The 23,961-nt window shown below is 36.9% G+C and overlaps 1 pseudogene; it reads right to left on the reverse strand.

Moving 5' to 3' along the window:
• Positions 1–21,693, reverse strand: part of LOC132426272 (retinoic acid receptor RXR-gamma pseudogene) — a 50,353-nt pseudogene extending 28,660 nt beyond the window's left edge.
• Positions 21,694–23,961: the final 2,268 nt, after the last annotated feature.

A 23,961-nucleotide genomic window follows, 5' to 3' on the forward strand; every position in this document is an offset into this window, starting at 1 on the left:
CCATCCAAAAACAATAGAATACATTTTCTTCTCAAGTTCTCATGGGTCATTCTCCAGGACAGATCATGTCTTGGGTCATAAATCAAGTCATGATAAATTTAAGAATGTTGAAATCATATCAAGTATCATTCACGACGACAAATCAATCAATTTGATACACCATATAAACAAATTGATGGATAAAAACCATATTATCATCTCAACAGATGCAGAAAAAGCTTTCAACAAAATTCAACACACATTTATGATAAAAACCCTCCAGAAAGTAGGCATAGAGGGAACTTACCGCAACATAAAAAAGGCCATTTATGACAAACCCACAGGCAATATCATTCTCAATGGTGAAAATCTGAAACCATTTCCACTAAGATCAGGAACAAGACAAGGTTGCCCACTCTCACCACTTTTATTCAACATAGTTTTGGAAGTTTTAGCCATGGCAATCAGAGAAGAAAAAGAAATAAAAGGAATCTAAATCGGAAAAGAAGAAGTAAAGCTGTCACAGTTTGCAGATGACATGATACTATACATAGAGAATCCTAAAGATGCTATCAGAAAACTACTAGAACCAATCAATGAATTTGGTAAAATAGCAGGATACAAAATTAATGCACAGAAATTTCTGGCATTCATTTCTGGCATACACTAATGATGAAAAATCTAAAAGAGAAATTAAGGAAACACTCCCATTTACCACTGCAACAACAACAAAAAATAAAATACCTAGGAATAAACATAACTAATGGGAAAAAAGACCTGTATGCAGAAAACTATAAGACACTGATGAAAAAAATTAAAGATGGTACAAACAGATGGAGAGATATACCATGTTCTTGGATTGGAAGAATCAGCATTGTGAAAATGACTATACTACCCAAAGCAATCTACAGATTCAATGCAATTCTTATCAAACTACCAATGGCATTTTTCACAGAATTAAAGCAAAAAATTTCACAATTTGTATGGAAACACAAAAGACCCTGAACAGCCAAAGCAATTTGAGAAAGAAACACGGAGCTGGAGGAATCAGACTCTCTGACTTCAGACTATACTACAAAGATATATTAATGAAGACAGTATGGTACTGGCACAAAAACAGAAATATAGATCAATGGAACAGGATAGAAAGCCCAGAGATAAATCCACGCACATATGGTCACCTTATTTTTGAAAAAGGAGTCAAGAATATATAATGGAGAAAAGAGAGACTCTTTAATAAGTGGTGCTGAGAAAACTGGACAGCTACGTGTAAAAGAAGGAAATTAGAACACTCCCTAACACCATACACAAAAATAAACTCAAAATGGATGAAAGATCTAAATGTAAGGCCAGACACTATAAAACTCTTAGAGAAAATAAAAAGGCAGAATACTTTATGACATAAATCACAGCAAGATCCTTTTTGACCCACCTCCTAGAGAAATGGAAATAAAAACAAAAATGAACAAATGGGACCTAATGCAACTTAAAAGGTTTTGCACAGCAAAGGAAACCATGAACAAGACAAAAAGACAACCCTCAGAATGGGAGAAAATATTTGCAAATGAAGCAACTGACGAAGGATTAATCTCCAAAGTGTACAAGCAGCCCATGCAGCTCAATATCAAAAAAAACAAACAACCCAATCCAAAAATGGGCAGAAGACCTAAGTAGACATTTCTCCAAAGAAGATGTACAGACTGCCAACAAACACATGAAAGAATGCTCAACATCACTAATCATTAGAGAAATGCAAAACAAAACTACAAAGAGGTATCATCTCACACCGGTCAGAATGGCCATCATCAAAAAGTCTACAAACAATAAATGCTGGAGAGCGTGTGGAGAAAACGGAACCCTCTTGCACTGTTGCTGGGAATGTAAATTGATACAGCCACTCTGCAGAACAATATGGAGGTTCCTTAAAAAACTAAAAATAATACTACCATATGACCCAGCAATACCACTGCTGGGCATATACCCTGAGAAAACCGTAATTCAAAATGAGTCAAGTCATGTACCACAATGTTCATTGCAGCACTATTTACAATAGCCAGGATATGGAAGCAATCTAAATGTCCATCAACAGATGAATGGATAAAGAAGATGTGGCATGTATATACAATGGAATATTACTCAGCCATAAAAGGAAATGAAATTGAGTTATTTGTAGTGAGGTGGATGGACCTAGAGTCTGTCATACAGAGTGAAGTATGTCAGAAAGAGAAAAACAAATACTGTATGCTAACACATATATATGGAATCTAAGAAAAAAAATGGCCATGAAGAACCTAGGGGCAAGACGGGATAAAGACACAGACCTACTAGAGAATGGACTTGAGGATATGGGGAGGGGGAAGGGTAAGCTGGGACAAAGTAAGAGATTGATATGGACATATATACAGTACCAAATGTAAAATAGATAGCTAGTGGGAAGCAGCCACATAGCAAAGGGAGATCAGCTCTGTGCTTTGTGACCACCTAGGGGGGTGGGATAGGGAGGGTGGGAGCAAGACACAAGAGGGAGGGGATATGGGGATATGTGTATATGTATGGATGATTCACTTTGTTATACAGCAGAAGCTAATGCACCATTGTAGAGCAAATATACTCCAATAAAGATACTGAAAAAAACCTCATGAATAAGAAACATAGAAGAAAAGATTACTATGATGTTATGCCAACTTTAACCAAACAATTATGAAGACCTGGGCAAAAATGCCAGTAAATATACTAGATTATCTGTGCTATGTCTGAGATAATTGCTAACATTGTGCCTCTGTGTTATGTGATAAACTACATTTAAGTAACAGGTTGCTTAGAATAAAAAGGGTTAGCTCTGACCACGTCATAAAGCTCTGGCATAGAGTCCAACGGGGGATATGAAAGTTTTGATATGAAAGCTATATACTAGCACTGGAGTCACAGTAAGGAAAGATTAATGGTCATATTCTTAAGTTATTAACATGTATGATAATCTAAAATAAGAGAATATGCTTTTTAGGTGGTCGAATGAATATGCTTAAGATTAAAACCATGTTATTAGGATATCCTTTGGTATGTCAAACTCAATAATGAGATGTGTCAAAAAATATTCCCTTTAGGTCTAATCCTATCTTTTTCCTCTTTCTCCTTTTTCTTTTCTCTCCAAAACAAGGTCCTTTTGACCCCAGAGACTTATTGAATATTGTTATTCCTCCTTTGAACACTCCCCCCAATCTGTATTCTTTCTGTGGAGTTGACAACTAATCATCCCATCTTTTATCACTATACCACACACTTTGATTTCTGTGTAGGTTTTTTAAGAATCTTTGTTCTAACTATTTCTCCTGCCTTGATTATTCTGACTTTAGAATTCTCCTGTGGTTGACTTCCTGAGCTCCTCAAGGAGAACTTTATTTCAATACCAGTGCCTGCTTCCACCATTGTGGTCAATTACTAAACCATTATACTCTTTTACTTTCTTCATACCTCTTATTAATAGCCATTATTTTGAGTATTTTTAATGTTTATTTTCTGTTTCTTTTCACTGGGGTAAAGTTACAAACCTCACAAAACATTGTTAATAGTTTAATTCAGTCAATTACCTTTTTAAAGAGATGTAAATAATAAAGGGAAAAGCCTTTATATTTTCAAAAGCTGTTTCCATTTTTTCTGTGCTTCATTTCTTTGTGTAGATCTAGATTTTGATCTGGTATTGCCTTCCTTCTGCCCTTCCTTTTTTTATAGTACAGCTGTACTGGTGATGAAATCTTTCAGCATTTTTGTATCTGAAAAAGTATTTATTATTTCTTAGTTTTTTGAAGGATATCTTTGCTGGATATAGAATCCCAGATTGACAGTTTCCCCCATTATTTTCAAGATGTTACTTTCTGCATGCATCCTCAATGGGGCAAGACCACCCTCAAGGGAGTGAAAGTTTATTCTTGGGGTGGGGGGTCATATGAAATGATTTGTGTCTCTCAAAAGAGCCACAGTACATACAATATATATATAATTTTGAACAAATATCTGTATGTATACCTGTATATATTGAACAGATATACCTTACATCTGAAGTATTGAGATTTCATCAGGCAGGACTGATTAGGAAAAAATATATATTTAAAAAGTCTTCTGTGTGAGAGGGATAATGAAGACAAAGTGGAAGAACACTGCTCAATTGTCTTCCTACTTGCATCGTTCTGATAAGAAATCTGCTATCATCTCTATATATTTGCTCCTGTGTACTTCAGAGCAATATGATGTTATGATTTAAGGTAGTTTTCTTCATATTTATTTGCTTGGGATTTGTTGAGATTCTTAAATCTGTGGATTTATTATTTTCATAAAATTGGAAAAATTCTAGCCATTATTACTTCAAATATTTTCTGCCCTTCCCCTTTTTCAGGGACCCCAATCAGGCAACTTGAAGTTGTTCCACAGATTTTCTTTCTCTGTCTCATTTTGGATAGTTTCTTTAACTATCTTTTCAAGTTCACTAATCTTTTCTTCTCCATTATCTAATCTTCTATTAATTTCATGTGTGATTAAGATAATTATGTATGTGTGTGTGTTCATTTGAGTAAAAAGAACAGAAGCATAAAATTTCATGTCTTAATAATGTTAATATTCAAAGTTAGAAATTAACACATCCCTTCACAGAGGCCAAAAATTTCATGGAGAAATTTTGATGCAGATGGCTAAGTTTAGGGACACTAATTTAACTCATGAATTAATTACAGCCCTTCATTTGTTAAGCCATATTACAAACGAGATTCTAAATTCTATTCTATCGTGTGTTTAAGAAGAGTAAGTCCATCTTATCATAAACAATTCATTTAGACTTAAAGCTACATGTACATAAACAAATGATTAAAAGGTGATTTGATTTGAAATTTTAAAAAATATAATGCATACCATATGACCAAGATCTATTTGAAAAGAATAATGAAAATGAAAGCAAGTTATAAAAGTTGGATAGTGAGGCTAAGAAAATTATATCAATAATCCCTAGCTAAATAATATAATCACAAGCGGGAACTTCCTAGCATTTATAATGAAGAAGAAAGTGAGGTGTGTGCCATTTGTCTTGTTTAAAAAATTATATTACTAAACCTATGAATCTATACATAAAAGTCATTGAGATCAAAGCAAATGATATCCTTAGAGTAGTTATATTTTTAAAAGCAGTGACTTTTCTCATGCATATTGCTTCTACAACATTGTCTAATTGCTACTACTCTAAAATGTAGGCTCATCAGAAGTACCACTGTCAGATGGTTTGTCTTCATGGTGAAACAAAATATGAAGAAACTCCAATGTGCATTTGACATAGCCCTTAGACCTATAATTTTTTTTAACTTTTTTGTTCTATATTGAAGCACTCTTATTAAAAGATATATATTATTGTTAATAACTTTGCTTTTGATGTAATTACATTTACATGATGTCCATGATACTAAAAGAAGTGTAGTGTCAGCACTCTGGATGGTGTTAGACCACCTATTTTCCATGACAAGAGAAAAGCATTTATCCAAAATATATACTGAATACTTCATATCCAAGTAAGGAAGAAATGCAGCCATGAAGCACTCCTTAAAATTATAGGAAGTTACTTTGCTAGATAAAATTGCTAGCTCCATTCTTTCCTAACCTACATATAAATAATTCCTGTTAGTGGAGCTCTAAATAAAGAAGCACATGCTATATCAATCATTGCACAGATGGTATTGCATTTATTTTTGACCAATGTTTTACTAAATAAAAGAGAGGTAACAAAGGCCGAAAATAAACTAATTAGATCAGAAATCTTCTTATTTCTTCCACAGGATATCAGACCAAGAGCTTTGTAAAAGAAGGAGCTGGTGTGAATTTTGAGGGGAGAGTTAACAGCTAATGGCTCTGCATTTTGGAGAACAAGTAACTACCTTTTGAACATGAGATAGACTATACTTTGGGAACAGCCTCTGCTACAATCATTCCTTTGATGTGTTTCTCTTTGAGAAGATGTGTTAGTTTGGGATACAAATTGAGGACAGAAGGTATACTCCTTTTTACTTTAAAAGAGGGATTATCACCAAAGCTCAAGCATGGATTTGACTTCTTAGTGAAATGTCTTTGTCCACTTCTTCAGGTGGATTGTTTTTATAGTAATTCATGTTGCGCTAATAAAATGACCTGGATTGTCATTACTGTTTTCAGGTGAGATTCTTGAGATTGGATTTCCAGGCTATTTAGCACTAAATAATTTCCAACTATAGTTGTAATCTGTTTAGACTTGTGAAATCTTAAATTACCATCCAGGTATAAATGAGCAAACATTTTATTAAAAAATGAAGAGCTTTATGGCAATACCTTTCCTTGGAAAATGGAGCCACCTGAGCTTTTCTAATAGCTGGTGACATCCATTAGTGGTTTTCCCTGAAATTGAAAACATTTTCCATCTGTTCATACACACTCATTACAAAGTACTTAAGAGCCTATGGGATCACAAAGGCACGTTTTGGCAAATTACAAAATATCAAAATGAGTTATTGAAGAGGAAGCAATGACTATATAATAAGCTGCTCAAACCTGCAATTGTCAGGTTTTGTGTAAGAAAAGACATCTGTATGCTAAAATCTAGTTTACCTTTTAATACCTGGGACTCTTCCATTTGATAGAACTCATTTCTGTGCCTATGACCCCAATTTTTTCTTCTAAGGGAACCTGGGTAATTTTGTGGATTTTCAAAAATAAAAACTTTTTTTTCAGTCTTGAGAGAACTGCTATTTAATCGTTTCTCTTCAGAGGAACACATGGAAGCAATGAACTTAAATAAAGGCAGTAGAGGAATCAGACGAGCACCAAGAAAACTATTTTGATTGTCAGTTGACTAAATAATGGAAAATAAGCAGGGATAGTGATAGAGGCCCTTCATGTGAATGCCTTCAGGAAGAGAATACATAGCCATTTCTGCTGGATGCTAAAGACATTCTCTTGCCACATGGAAGTTCCAGATGATCTTTGGCAGATGTTTCAGTGATTTCTTTTTCTGCCTTATCCAATAATATATTAATAAAGTTCAACCTAAGGTGCAAAACAGAGCACAGCAGTAACAATCTCTGGGAGACAAGAGAAGTGAGGGCTTGGATGACAATATGAGAGCTGAAAATGAAGCAGAGACGAAACACAACATGGCTTCAAAAAGAAAACCTTATTTAGTTTGCAGTGTTTCCCAAGACTTATCTGCAAATATCTACATAGATATAAAACTACAGATATTTTCTCTTTTAAAATAACACGTTTTTATGTATTAGAATATTGTTTAAATACATATGTAAATAATGTTTATTTTTATAGCATTGTACAGGATGAATATTAAAATTTGATAAATGAAAGAAATGTTATTTAAGATTCAATCTTCCCAAGAAGAATTTATACTGCATGAATTCTTTATTAAGAACTGGAAAGAAAGGAAAGAAGGAAAAAAGGAAAGAAGGAAGGGGGAAGGGTGGAGGGAGGAATGGGAAATGGAGGGAGGGAAGAAAGAATGGAGAGAGGGAAAAAAGCAAATACTTATTAAGCAAATATATGAAATTGTAATACTATAATCTCTAGCATTCACCATTTAACATCATGCTTAAACAACTTTTCAGATGTTTTTAGAGATAGAAATCAAAATGAAACTGGAAGAAGAATCACAAAGAATTTTCAACACCATTTCTCAGTGTTGGGCTTTATGGTTGTTCCTAATCCAAGCCTCGTTAATTATAACAAAGATTAGTTTTAATACTTTTACATTTTAATTTTCGTTTGCCAGCCAAATAGATTTTAATGGCCTTCAATATTATAGAATTAGTTCAAATTGTCTGTTAGAGAGCTAATTTGTCTGCTATCCCCAAAAACATTCCCTAAGAAAACAAAAAGTCAAAAGACTCTATAGTTAAATATGTAAGAACTCTCATCACTAAGTATTCGGAAGTTTTGATGTGTACAAGGAGTATTGGTTCATTAAAGTATCAATATTTTTGTGTTTCTCTCAAGATTCCTTTCCTTTTCTACACTAAACATTCAATATTCCCTTCTATTTTCTACACCCTTTCACCCATAATACTGTATCTAATATACCTTTCTACCACCCTGTTTTCCATACCACTCCTAAATTATTAATCAAAAGAGGAAATAAGAAAGAAACCAGAGACTTACAAGATGGCAGAAGAGTAAGACTTAGAGATCACCTTTCTCTCCACAAATATATCAGAAATACATCTACATGTGGAACAGCTCCTACAGAACACCTACTGAACGCTGGCAGAAGACCTCAGAACTTCCCAAAAGGCAAGAAACTCCCCCATGTACCTGGGTAGGGGAAAAGAAAAAAGAAAAAAACAGAGACAAAAGAATAGGGATGGGACCTGCACCACTGGGAAGGAACTGTGAAGGAGGAAAAGTTTCCACATGCTAGGAAGCCCCTTCACTGGCAGAGATGGGGGGTGGCAGGGGGGAAGCTTCAGAGCCACAGAGGAACGCGCAGCAACAGGGGTGCAGAGGGCAAAGTGGAGAGATTCCCACACAGAGGATCGGTGCCGACCAGCAGTCACCAGCCCGAGAGGCTTGTCTGATCACCCGCTGGGACGGGTGGGGGCTGGGAGTTGAGGCTTGGGCTTCGGAGGGCAGATCCCAGGGAGAGGACCGGGGTTGGCTGCGTGAACACAGCCTGATGGAGGCTAGTGCGCCACAGCTAGCCGGGAGAGATTCCGGGAAAAAGTCTGGACCTGCCTAACAGGCAAGAGACCATTGCTTCGGGGTGTGTGAGGAGAGGGGATTCAGAGCACCACCTAAAGGAGCTCCAGAGATGGGCGTGAGCCACAGCTAGCAGCACGGACCCCAGAGGTGGGCATGAAATGCTAAGGCTGCTGCTATAGCCACCAAGAAGCCTGTGTGCAAGCACAGGTCACTATCCATACCTCCCCTCCTGGGAGCCTCTGCAGCCCACCACTGCCAGGGTCCCGTGATCCAGGGACAACTTCCCTGTGAGGACACACAGCAGGCCTCAGGCTATTACAACAGCACGCTGGCCTCTGCCACCACAGGGTCGCATCATATTCCATACCCCTCCCTAACCCCCTCCACCCACCCCCCCCACCCCCCCAGCCCCCCACCCCCCGCCTGAGTGAGCCAGAGGCTCCTAATCAGCTGCTACTTTAACCCCGTCCTGTCTGAGGGAAGAACAGAGGCCCTCAGGCGACCTACACACAGAGGTAGGGCCAAATCCAAAGCTGAAGCCCAGGAGCTGTGCAACCAAAGAAGAGAAAGGGAAATCTCTCCCAGCAGCCTCAGGAGCAGTGGATTAAATCTCCACAATCAACTTGATGTACCCTGTATCTGTGGAATACATGAATAGACAACAAATCATCCCAAAATTGAGGCGGTGGACTTTGGGAGCAACGATATATATATATATATATATATATATATATATATATATATATATATATTTCCTTTTTATCTTTCCGTGAGTGTGTATGTGTATGCTTCCTTGTGTGATTTTGTCTGTATAGATTTGCTTTTATCAATTGTACTAGGGTTCTGTCTGTCGGGTTTTTTTTGTTTTTTTTTTTTTAGTATAGTTCTTAGCGCTTATTATCTTTGGTGGATTTGTTTTCTGGTTTGGTTGTTCTCTCTTTCTTTTTTTAAATTATTTTTAATTTTTTTATTCTTATAATTATTTTTTATTTTAGCAACTTTTTCTTTCTTTCTCCTCCTTTCTTCCTTCCTTCCTTTCTTTCTTTCTTTCCCTCCGTTCCTCCCTTCCTTCCTTCCTTCCTTTCTTCCTTTCTTTCTTTCTTTCTCTCTCCCTTTTCTTCTGGACCCAGGTGTCAGGCCTGTGTCTTTGTGGTTGGAGAGCCAAGTTCAGAGCATTGGTCCACCAGAGACCTCCCAGCTCCACATAATATCAAACGGTGAAAGCTCTCCCAGAAATCTCCATCTCAATGCTAAGACCCAGCTCCACTCAATAACCAGCAAGCTAAAGTGCTAGACACCCTAGGCCAAGTAATTAGCAAGACAGAAACACAATCCCACCCATTAGCAGAGAGGCTGACTAAAATCATATTAAGTTCACAGACACCCAAAAAGACACCACCACATGTGGTTCTGCCCACCAGAAAAACAAGATCCAGCCTCATCCACCAGAACACAGGCACCAGTCCCCCCACCAGGAAGCCTACATAACCCACTGAACCAGACTAACCTACTGGGGGCAGACACCAAAAATAATGGGAACTACAAACCTGCAGCCTGCAAAAAGGAGACCACAAGCACAATAAGTTAAGCAAAATGAGAAGACAAAGACACACAGAGCAGATGAAGGAGCAAGGTAAAAACCCACCTGACCAAACAAAGAGGAAATAGGCAGTCTACCGGAAAAAGAATTCAGAGTAATGATAGAAAAGATGATCCAAAATCTTGGAAAAAGAATGGAGAAAATAAAAGAAACACTAACAAAGTCCTAGAAGAACTAAAGAGCAAACAAACAATGATGAACAACACCATAAATGAAATTAAAAATTCTCTAGAAGGAATCAATAGCAGAATAACTGAGGCAGAAGAACGGATAAGTGACCTGGAAGACAAAATAGTGGAAATAACTGCTACAGAGCAGAATAAAGAAAAAAGAATGAAAAGAACCGAGGACCATCTCAGAGACCTCTGGGACAACATTAAACACACCAACATTCGAATTATAGGAGACCCAAAAAAGGAAGAGAAAAAGAAAGGGTCTGAGCTAATATTTCAAATATTATAGTTGAAAACTTCCTTAACACGGGTAAGGAAATAGTCAGTCAAGTCCAGGAAGCACAGAGAGTCCCATAGAGGATAAATCCAAGGAGAAACACGCCAAGACACATATTAATCAAACTATCAAATATTAAATACAAAGAAAAAATATTAAAAGCAGCAAGGGAAAAACAACAAATAACATACAAGGGAATCCCCATAAGGTTAACAGCTAATCTTTCAATAGAAACTCTGCAAGCCAGATGGGAGTGGCAGGACATATTTAAAGTGATGAAAGGGAAAAACCTACAACCAAGATTACCCTAACCAGCAAGGATCTCATTCAGATTCGATGGAGAAATTAAAACCTTTACAGACAAGCAAAAGCTAAGAGAATTCAGCGCCACAAAACCAGCTTTGCAAACCAGCTTTGCAATTTGTTGTAGCTGTACAACAAATGCTAAAAGAACTTCTCTAGGCAGGAAACACAAGAGAAGGAAAAAACCTACAATAACAAATCCAAAACAATTAAGAAAATGGTAATAGGAACATACATATCGATAATTACCTTAAGTGTAAATGGATTAAATGCTGCAACCAAAAGACATAGACTGGCTAAATGGATACAGAAACAGGACCTGTATATATGCTGTCTACAAGAGATCCATTTCGGACCTAGAGACACATACAGACTGAAACTGAGGGGATGGGAAAACATATTCCATGCAAATGGAAATCAAAAGAAAGCTGGAGTAACAATTCTCATATCAGACAAAACAGATGTTAAATAAAGACTATTACAAGAGACAAAGAAGGACACTACATAATGATCAAGGGATTAATCCAAGAAGAATACATAACAATTGTTAAATATTTATGCACCCAACAGGGGAGCACCTCAATACATAAGGTAAATGCTAACAGCCAAAAATGGTGAAATTGACAGTAACACAATCATAGCAGGGGACTTTAGCACCCCACTTTTACCAATGGACAGATCATTCAATATGAAAATAAATAAGGAAAGAGAAACTTTAAATGATACATTAAACAAGATGGATTTAGTTGATATTTATAGGATATTCCATTCAAAAAACAGAGAATACACTTTCTTCTCAAGTGCCATGGAACATTCTCCAGGATAGATCATATATTGGGTCACAAATCAAGCCTTGGTAAATTTAAGAAAATTGAAATCATATCCAGTATCTTTTCTGACCACAATGTTATGGGACTAGATATCAACTACAGGAAAAAATCTGTAAAAAATACAAACACATGGAGGCTAAACAATACACTACTTAATAATGAAAAGATCACTATAGAAATCAAAGAAGAATTCAAAAAATACCTAGAAACAAATGACAATAAAAACACGATGACCCAAAACCTATGGGATGCAACAAAAGCAGTTGTAAGAGGGAAGGTTATAGCAATACAATCCCACCTCAAGAAACAAAAAAACACCTCAAGTAAAAAACCTAACCTTACACCTAAAGCAATTAGAGAAAGAACAAAAACCACCAATGTTAGCAGAAGGGAAGAAATCATAAAGATCAGATCAGAAATAAATGAAAAAGAAATGAAGGAAACTATAGCAAAGATCAACAAAACCAAAAGCTGGTTCTTTGAGAAGATAAACAAAATAGATAAACCATTAGCCAGACTCATCAAGAAAAAAAGGGAGAAGAATCAAATTAATAGAATTAGAAATGAAAAAGGAGAAGTAACAACTGACACTGCAGAAATACAAAGGATCATGAGAGATTACTACAAGCAACTCTATGCCAATAAAATGGACAACCTGGAAGAAATGGACACATTCTTAGAAAAGCACAACCTTCTGAGACTGAACCAGGAAGAAATAGAAAATATAAACAGACCAATCAAAATACTGAAATTGAGACTGTGATTAAAAATCTTCCAACAAACCAAAGCCCCGGACCAGATGGCTTCACAGCCGAATTCTATAAAACAATTAGAGAGGGGTAACACCTATCCTCCTGAAACTCTTTCAAAATATAGCAGAAGGAGGAACATTCCCAAACTCATTCTACGAGGCCACCATCACCCTGATATCAAAACCAGACAAAGATGTCACAAAGAAAGAAAACTACAGGCCAATATCACTGATGACCATAGATGCAAAAATCCTCAACAAAATACTAGCAAACAGAATCCAACAGCACATTAAAAGGATCATACACCATGATCAAGTGGGGTTTATCCCAGAAATGCAAGGATTCTTCAATATAGGCAAATCAATCAATGTGATACACCATATTAACAAATTGAAGGAGAAAAACCATATGATCATCTCAATAGATGCAGAAAAAGCTTCTGACAAAATTCAACACCACTTATGATAAAAACCATCCAGAAAGTAGGCATAGAGGGAACTTACCTCAACATAATAGAGACCATATATGACAAAACCACAGCCAACATCATTCGCAATGGTGAAAAACTGAAACCATTTCCATTAAGATTAGGAAGAAGACAAGGTTCCCCACTCTCACCACTATTATTCAACATAGTTTTGGAAGTTTTAGCCATAGCAATCAGAGAAGAAAAAGAAACAAAAGGTATCTAAATAGGAAAAGAAGAAGTAAAGCTGTCACTGTTTGCAGATGACATGATACTATACATAGGGAATCCTAAAGACCTTACCAGAAAACTACTAGAGGTAATCAATGAATTAGGTAAAGTAGCAGGATACAAAATTAATGCACAGAAATCTCTTGCATTCCTATATACTAATGGTGAAAAAGCTGAAAGAGAAATTAAAGAAACACTATCATTTACCATTGCAAGAAAAAGAAAAAAATACCCTGGAATAAACCTTCCTAAGGAGACAAAAGACCTGTATGCAGAAAACTGTAAGACACTAATGAAAGAAATTAAAGAAATACAAACAGATGGAGAGATATACCATGTTCTTGGATTGGAAGAATCAACACTGTGAAAGTGACTATTCTACCCAAAGCAATCTACAGATTCAAAGCAATCCTTGTCAAAGGACCAATGGCATTTTTCACAGAACTGGAACAAAAAATTTCACAATTTGTATGGAAACACAAAAGACCCTGAATAGCCCAAGCAATCTTGAGAAAGAGAAACGGAGCTGGAGGAATCAGACCTCCAGACCTCAGACTATACTACAAAGCTACAGTAATCAAGACAGTATGGTACTGCCACAAGAACAGAAATATAGATCAATGCAACAGGATAGAAAGGCCAGAAGTAAACCCACGCACATACGGTCAACTTATTTTTGATAAAGGAGTCAAGAATATACAATGGCGAAAAGACAGCCTCTTCAGCAAGTGGTGTTGGGAAAACCGTACAGCTACATGTTAAAGAAGGCAATTAGAACACTCCCTAACACCATACACAAAAATAGATTAAATATCTAAATGTAAGGCCAGACACTATAAAACTCTTAGAGGAAAACATAGGGAGAACACTCTATGACATAAACCACAGCAAGATCCTTTTTGACCCACCTCCTAGAGAAAAGGAAATAAAAACAAAAATAAACAAATGGGACCTAACGCAACTTAAAAGCTTTTGCACAGCAAAGGAAACCATAAACAAGACCAAAAGACAACCCTCAGAATGGGAGAAAATATTTTCAAATGAAGCAACTGACAAAGGATTAATCTCCAAAATTTACAAGCAGCTCATGCAGCTCAATATCAAAAAACAAACAGCTCAATCCAAAAATGGGCAGAAGACCTAAATAGTCACTTCTCCAAAGAAGATTTACAGATTGCCAACAAGCACATGAAAGAATGCTCAACATCACTAATCACTAGAGAAATCAAATCAAAACTACAATGAGGTATCATCTCACACCAGTCAGAATGACCATCATAACAAATGTACAAACAATAAAAGCTGGAGAGTGTGTGGAGAAAAGCATACCCTCTTGCACTGTTGGTGGGAATGTAAATTGATACAGTCACTATGGAGAACAGTATGGAGGTTCCTTAAAAAACTAAAGGTAGAACTACCATATGACCCAGCAATCCCACTACTGGGCATATACCCTGAGGAAACCATAATTCAAAAAGGGTCATGTATCACAATGTTCACTGCAGCACTATTTACAATAGCCAGGACAGGGAAACAACCTAAGTGTCCATCGACAGATGCATGGATAAAGAAGATGTGGCACATATATACAATGGAATATTACTCAGCCATAAAAAGAAATGAAATTGAGTTATTTGTAGTGAGGTGGATCGACCTAGAGTCTGTCATACAGAGGGAAGTATGTCAGAAAGAGCAAAACAAATACCATATGCTAACATATATATATAGAGAGAGAGAATCTAAAAAAATATTAATATTGTTATGAAGAACCTAGAGGAAGGACAGGAGTAAAGATGCAGACGTGGAGAATGGACTTGAGGACACAGGGAGGGAGAAGGGTTAGCTGGGAGGAAGTGAGAGAGTGGCATGGACTTATATATACTACCAAATATAAAATAGATAGCTAGTGGGAAGCAGCCTCATAGCACAGGGAGATCAGCTCAGTGCTTTGTGACCACCTAGCGGGGTGTGATAGGGAGGGTGTGAGGGAGACACAAGAGGGAGGAGATATGGTGATATATGTATGTGTATAGCTGATTCAATTTGTTTTAAAGCAGAAACTAACACACCGTTGTAAAGCAACTTTACTACAATAAAGATGTTAAAGAAAAAAAGAAACCAGTTGCTTGAGTAGTCATTAATATATCAGTGTTTGCATTATATAGGCAGTCTAATCTACGTGGTACATTCTTGTAATGAGGCATCTCCCTCATTTATTTAAAAAGTACTATATGGCATACATACAACTGTGAATAAGAAGAAATATTTTCTGATGAAATCTGCTTTGAGTATTTTCAGGAACATTAACCTTTAAAACCTGAGGATGATTTTATCAATACTTAAAAATAAGATCATTAAACAGAGGTAACACTGCCTCCACACTGAAATGGAGATTTCAGCCCTAAATTCAGTGCTGAATAGAATCTTTTTCCAGTTTGTAGTAAATGCCTTATAAAGTTTTGTAGTACTAATAGCAACTCTTATTCAGTGGAAGACAGCTCAGTATCATTCAAAGTGGACAATACTAAGTACTATGTATTTTGAGGCCATATTCTTTTACATATTTTAATTATAAAATATATTTGACTTCAAATTGAATTCAGTAGTAAAGTTGCAAAAATCGGTATAAGCATATAAATTCTGTCTTTATCAGCTGTGATGACAAATACAGTCTGTATGCTAAAGGCTTAAATGGCATCGAACTGAGCTTGATGGCAGTCGGGCAGGGGACTAACAAGAATAAAGTAGCAAGCCCAAAAGAAATTCAAGCCACTTCTAAATCCACAAACTACTTGTTTGGCTTGCATCAGCATGCTTTTGTAAATTCTAAGCATAATTGTCGCAGACAAATGTTAGTGTTGTCTTAGCTTCTTAGAACAAGGAACAGCAGGAGGTACGAATTAAGGGGAGCTATTGATACATAGGGGTGGGCTGAATACATTTTTAGCAGGCCAAGTACATATATGTAAACCTAGTGTTTCTGAGAATGGTTTTAAAGCTGCAGTATTTATATATATATATATATATATATATATATGTATATATATATATATATGTATATATATATAAAGCTGCAGTATATATATATATTTATATATATATATAAAGCTGCAGTATACACACACACACACACACACACACACACACATATATAAATGTTTTTATTTCCTTAGACAATAAGATGGGCTAGTGAGATAGTTCCAGGAGAGGAAGGGGTCAGGAAAAGTCTTTTTTTTTTTAAATTAATTATTTTTTTTTACAGTAGGTCCTTGTTAGCTACCTGTTTTAAATATAGCAGTGTGTACACATCAATCACAAACTCCCAACCTATCCCTCCCTGTTATCCTTCCCCCTGGTAACCATAAGTTCATTCTCTAAGTATGTATGTATGTGTGTATATATATATATATATATATATATATATATATATATATATATATATATATATATATATATATATATCATTATTAAACAGAAGAGGGCAAGTATTCAAGATAATTAAAGTGAATGACACACTTTAACAGAATAAACCTGAGCCAAAAATTTTTGATGTCAGATATGCTCTTTTTGATGCTGCATAAGTATACATTAGAATTTTTTTTTTCTGTAATGAAATAGGTCCCGTTAAATAAAACCCAGATATCTTTAATATTTTCTATTGAAACACCCAAGCTTTACTTTCAATATTCTTCAAGGCACGGTAAGCACATTTCTGAAGCATAGAGAAATAGATTAATGGATACAGACAACTTTAATTAAGCATCAACAATAAATATTTACTGCTCAATTGTACATTTGTGAAGATCAAATGTAAAATGCTTTGAATTTTTAAAAGACCAAGTTTCAAGTCCAAGATTAATTACTTACAGTTTGTGGGAATTCAGAGAAGTAAATTAAACCCTTCAGATTAAAATTTGGGCATTATAATAATTATCACATACAGTGGTTGTGAAAATGATATGATTTTCAAGTATTGCCTAAGTCACTAGTAATTGTTTTTATTCAAGGGATTATAAATGTTGAGTAATAAAATCAGGATAAATAAAACATTTGTGCTTGAAGATGTTTGTTTATCTGACTTTTTTCTTAAAGTAGGCAAAGTACAGTTAATAAGGAAAACTATTAAAACTATTGTTTGTGTGATGTAGCAAAGAACACAATTTAAGCATGATCTTTTATAGGCAATGGAAAACATGATCTCTTTAAGGGCAGCAGGCATCAATAAAGCATTAAAGTTAGGAAAATGAAAGCTTTTGATGAAGTAGAAGGAAAGTGTCAACTATGAAGAAAAATAAACACTTTCTTGTCTAATTAAAAAATACACGTGATAAGTAGTGACAAACTCTATTTTTAAAACAGCCAAAATATAGGACTACAGATTTTGAAAATCACCTCTAATTGTTTAAACTTAGTTGTGATGAGAGACATCATAGCTACCACAAAAAAGGGATTTTCTAATAAGATTTTTTGTTACATTCTTCTCTCAGCAATAATAATAATAACAAATATTACCACATAATGAATGAATGAAGGTATTAAATGAAAACCACTATTCTTTGGAAACTTACTTTACATACCCATTTTTTAAATCACATATATCACACACCAACTCAATGCAACATTAACTAATATTTATAATTATGACAGCAGGAAAAGTCATTAAAACTACTCAATGATAACCTATATGAGAAAAGATTCTAAAAAAGAATGAATATATGTATAAGAAGTATAACTGAATCACTTTGCTGTACACCTGAAACTAACACAACATTTTAAATCAACTATACTTCAATAAAATTACCAAAAAAAAAAAAAAAAGACTCTACAATGGAAAAAGAAAATCTGCTAATTCTCTTCCTGTTAAACTAAGTATGTTTGACCATGTTCATTGGATGGTTCAGAGAAGGCACTGGCCCACAGACCATATGGCCTGCAGAGATTTTTTAAAAAGGAAATAAACCGTATTATAAATACTTCTGTGACATAAAAAAGTGATTTTGAAAAATTTTAGGTGTCATGCTCATTGCTATCCAAAAATAGAACTGTCTACTGCTTTTTAAAAAACTATTTTAATATGCCTAGTTAAGAGAACAGAAATTTAATGTTAGAGAATAAAAATATCAAATGTTGAGCTATTAAGGAAAAGGAAAATGTTGAGCAATTTAAGGAAAAGAACCAGGATTTTGAGTTCAGCTGACTTGATTCCATTCTTGGTTTTGTCTCTGTTAAAGAAAAAAATTATTCTACACTTGTTAAAATGGTAAGGCAAACTTTATTCCAGACTATTGTGATAGGTGTCAAGACTATAGCAATAGAGGAGAGAGACTGAGCTCTACCCTGAATACAATGAGGAAAAGGGAACACAGTAGAGGAGCAGGTTGGTGGTGGCTGTTGGTGGATGGAAAATTTCTAAGAGGAGACATTAAGAGTAAGGGGAATTCTTGCTAAAGTGACTTGGGATTTTTGCTGAAGTAGGCCAATGTGGGGCATGAGGAATTTGATCAGATATAGAGGATAGAGGATTCTCTCTAAACTGGCTTAACAGGGTTCTCACTAAAATTGGACTATGCAGGCCTAGCAGGACTGGGGCCACAGTTTGGTCTGGTTGAGAAGAGGGCTTGGAGGAGCTGAATAAAGTTTAGTCAAGGAGAGTCTTTTTCACCACTTATCAGCTGTGTGACCTTCTTAATTTGCCATAACTTTTTAAGCATCAAATTCCACAGCAGCAAAACTGGGGCAATATCGATTTCATGAAGTTGTTACGGGGCAGTTTCTTTGGTACTTGTGTTGGCATGCTGGTCCAGCTAGGCATACAGCTTTCCCACACCTGGATTCCACCAGTTCTTAGGCTGGATTTGAGTCAAGAGAAGAGAGATTCTTCTGACCACAGCACCTTACTTCCACAAGAATTTTAATGAAACATTTTTAACCCTCCAGCTTTAGTATTTACAGTTGTTAATATTTTCAAAGATAGAAACCCAACACGATATTTTAAACTCCAGAGACTTAGTGTATATCTCACAGTTGCCCAAAGGTAATGGTAACTTAAATTTCAGTTTTCTACTGAATGAGAAAAAGATTAAGATTCCATTAGCAAAAATGTATTGTATTTCATCTCATCTTCATGAGTTTATAAATGAGTTGAAACACTAAATGATGGTGGAAGAAGTACAATGTTAGGGAACAAAGCAAGCTTGTCTTACACGAACAATGTCAAGTCTTAACAAAGTAAAATTAAGGAAGAAAGGTGAGCATACAGTTCTTCTGTGTCACCTCCTGGTCGCCATTCATAGGAACTCTCATTAGACTCTCCTTTCACTGAGGAATCAGTGTGAAAGAACACTCAACATGCATGTGTGTATATGTTTTCATCCATCTGTCATGTATTATATTTTAAAAAGTCATTTTGTTTTCCGAAAACAAAGTCTGGACTAGATGCTTTCAAGCTGACTTTGTAGAGTATAAAATAAAGATATGTAGGTCTCAAGACATCCCATTTTTTAAGGGTAAAACTCTATATTATTTTACCTTCAAATAAAGATTTTATTCTATATTACTTTATTCTTACACAGTAATAGACAAAAAATTAAATTTTATATAAATGTGTATATCTAGCATTTTAAACAATTTATGGCATTTTGCAAATGAGTGAAAGAATTTATCCATGAGAAAGCAAAGTTTTGAGAATATTGTTTTTCTTAATTTTATATATCTAACTTTTTCTCATCTAAACCAATTTTTGACACATGAATAATGGTTAGTAAAATACTGGTTTTATGAATTTGAATGTTATTTTATCTATAAGTTATTCTTATCTAAAAGTGGAGATATCTGTAATACAAATTTTCAACAAAGATTTCCTCAACATTCTCTGTCAGGTTGGGAGAGAGGAAAATTCTAGTAAATAGAGAAATCTTTACGGTCTATTCCCGATCCAATAGTTCAGCTCAAGTAAAAACGCTACCTTTTCTTCTAAATTTCTACAATAGTACTCACATTTTAAATAGTTTTTAAAAAGATTAATTCTCTAATTCCTGTGAATTTATGAAAGATAATAACAATGAGAACAATTACTACCTACTGACTACTTACCATGTTCTAGTCACAGTATTGTACTTACGGTATTCATTTTCCCCCCAAATATCTATATGATAGGTAATATTATTTTTATCTTACAGGTGTGGAAATTTCAGCTTACTACACATAAGAAACTTACCCGAGACTGCATAGTAGCCAGGTGGTGAAGTAAAGATTTTAACAAATGTCTAGGTCATTCTTGAGCTCTCTCTTTCCACTATGTAAAACAGCTTTTATAGCTATAACTTTATAGTTAATTCAGCTTCTGCTGACCAAATTATTAATGGTCTGAGAAAACAACTTATAGTTTTACCCTTGAAAAGTTCTTGTTTTTGTTTTTGCGTTTTGGTTCTTCTGAGGGGTTAATTATTAAGTGAAGCAAGCAAATAGCTTCAGGCAGAAAAGAAAAGAAACTGATATTTTATTCCCAGGAACAAATTAAAAACCCACACTCTCCCTTTGTCACAATGTGCTTCAGTATAGCTTTCTAGCTCAAAAATAAAAGAATAATAAATGTCCTGGATAAAATTCTAACCTGAGGTGATTATTCTGGCTAAATAGGACTTTGGGTCTTGCCTGTGCCTTAAGAAAGGGATCTTAAATTTCTGATGAATGGTTATAGAACCTGCAATGATGCCCAGTTAGCAGATAATTGATGCTTTCCAAAGAAACCAATAGCAGAACAGAGAAAGAAATGCACTTTAAAAAAAAAAAAAAAAAAGATTCCTAGAGTGGCCTAGATGGCAGAGTAGGAAGATCCTGAGCTCACCTCCTCCCACAGGCACTCTAAAATTACAACTATTTACAGAGCAGCTATTGATGAGAAAGCCAGAAGACTAGCAGAAACGATCTTCTACTACTAAAGATATAAAGAAGGAACCACAATGAGACAGGTAGGAGTGCTGAAGATGTGGTATACTCAAGACCCATATACCTGGGTGGGTGACCCACAAATGGGAGGATAATGACAATTTCAGAGAGTCTCCCTAAGGAGCAAGAGGTGTCAGCCCTACATCAAGCTCTCCAGCCCAGGGGTCCTGCACCAGGAAGATGAGATCTCAGAACATGTTATGAAGGCCAGTGGAGCTTACTCTCAGGAGACGCAGAGGGCTATGGGAAATAGAGATTCTACTGCTAAAGGGTACACACAAAATCTCACACACTCTGGACCCAGAGCAGAAACAGTAATTTAAAAGGAGCCTGGGTGAGACCCACCTGCTGATCTCGGAGAGCCTCCTGTAGAGGCAGGATGAAACTGGAGCTCACCATAGGGATACAGACACTGGCAGCATCCATCTTTGGGAGCTCATTCTACCGCAAGGACACTGGTGCTGACAAGCACCATTTTGGAATCTTCCCTCTAGCTTATTAGTGATGGGACCCAGCCCTGCCCACCAGCCTGTTGGCACCAGTATTGGGATGCCTCAGGCCAAGCAGCTAACTGGGCAGGGACACATCTCTACCCAACAGCAGGCCAACTGCCCTAAGACCCTCTGAGCCCACAGACATTTTGGGACATGGTCCTGTCCACCATAAAGCCCTAGGACCAAGCCCTGCATACCAGAGCACCAGCAACAGTCCTCGAACTGCCCAGGGACCACACAGTCAGATGTTGGGACCCACTCCCACCCACCAGCAAGATGACACTAACTTCAGGAATCCCAGGGCCCTGCAGCCAGCAGCAATACCCTGGCTATACCTACCAGTGGGCAGGCACTAGCCCTGAGACCATCACAGTTCCTCAGTCTGTCATGTGAGGAAATAGCCCTCCCACCAGCAGAATGGCACCAGCCCCAGGACCCCCGGGACCCAGTCCCACCTACCAGCTGACCAACACCAGCTCTGGGACACCTTGAGCCTTTCAGTCAGCAGCCCCAGGATCTGCCCAACCCACCAGTAGGCCAAAACCAAATTTGGAAACCCCAGGACCCTGCAGCCAGAAACCCTGGGACCTAGATCCATTCACAACTGGCCTGGGACTAGCTCTGGGACACCCTGTGCCCCAGCCCCACCCACCAGCAGGCTGCCACTTGTTTTGAGACACCTTGGACACCTCAGCCGGCTGCCCCAGGATCCAGTCCCACTCACCAGCAGACTGATATCAGCTTTGGGACTCCCCAGACTCAGCATCTAGCCATGTCAGGAACCAGTCCCACCCACTAGCAGGCTGATATAGATCCAGGGTCCCCGGCCCTGCACTACCCACTCTGGAACCTGGCTACACCCACCAGCAGGCCAGCACTAGCCCTGGGAACCCCCAAGGATCTGCAGCCAACTTCTTCATGACCTGACCCAACCCATCTGTGACTGGCAGTCTCCACACGAGTCAGAGCCTGGCAATCAACCAGACTGGGGGTCAGCCATGCCTATCAGACCACCCATAGTAGTCAGCTTGCTACAGCAGAAGGACCCATGCAGCGCACATATGGGACACACCTAGAACATATAGATCTGGTGTCAGAGAGGAGTGCCCTGCTGGGACACATAGGACATCTCCTACAAAAGGTCACCTCTCCAAGGTTGAGAAACTTAACCAGCTCACCAAACATAGAAATAAAAGCAGCAAATTAGGCAAATTGAGGCGACAGAAGAATACATACCAAATGAAGGAATACGATAGAACCCAAGATGAAGAATGAAGTAGAGGGACTTCCCTGGTAGCACAGTGGTTAAGAATCTGCCTGCCAATGCAGGGGACACAGGTTCGACCCCCGGCCCAGAAAGATCCCATATGCCGCAGAGCAACTAAGCCTGTGCGTCACAACTACTGAGCCTGCACTCTAGAGCCCACAAGCCACAACTACTGAGCCCATGAGCCACAACTACTGAAGCCCATGTGCCTAGAGCCTGTGCTCCACAACAAGAGAAGCCACTGCAATGAGAAGCCCACACACCACAATGAAGAGTAGCCCCCTCTCGCTGCAACTAAAGAGAAAGCCCGCATTCAGCAATGAAGCCCCAATGCAGCCAAAAATAAATAAATTTATAATTAAAAAAACATGAAGTAGAGATAAGCAGTCTACCTGATAAAGAGTTGAAGGTAATGATCATAAAGATGCTTCAAAGAACTCAGGAGAAGAATGGATGAAAAGAGTGAAAAATTAGAAGTTTTAACAAAGAGTTAAAAATATAAAGAAGAACCAAATATATATGAAGAATATGATAAGTTTATGTAGATTAGATGATGTAGAGAAATGGATCAGAGATCTGGAAGCCAGAACAGTGGAAATCACTGAAGCTGAACAGAAAAAAGCAAAAAGAATAAAAATAAGGACAGTTTAAAAGACCTCTGAGGAAAGATCCAGTATACTAACATTCATATTATAGGGGTCCTAGAAGGAGAAGAGAGAGAGAAAGGCGCAGAGAACATATTTAAAGATATAATATATGAAAACTTCCTTAACCTGGGAAAGGAAACAAATATCCAAGTCCAGTAAGCACAGAGATACAAACAAGATCAACCCAAAGAGGACCACATCAAGACACACTGTAATTAAAATGGCAAAAATTAAAAATAAAGAGAGAGGGACTTCCCCTCTCTCAAATTCCCCTTTGATGAATTTA

Source organism: Delphinus delphis, chromosome 5, assembly GCF_949987515.2.
Source record: "Delphinus delphis chromosome 5, mDelDel1.2, whole genome shotgun sequence".
Classification (NCBI taxonomy): Eukaryota; Metazoa; Chordata; class Mammalia; order Artiodactyla; family Delphinidae; genus Delphinus; species Delphinus delphis.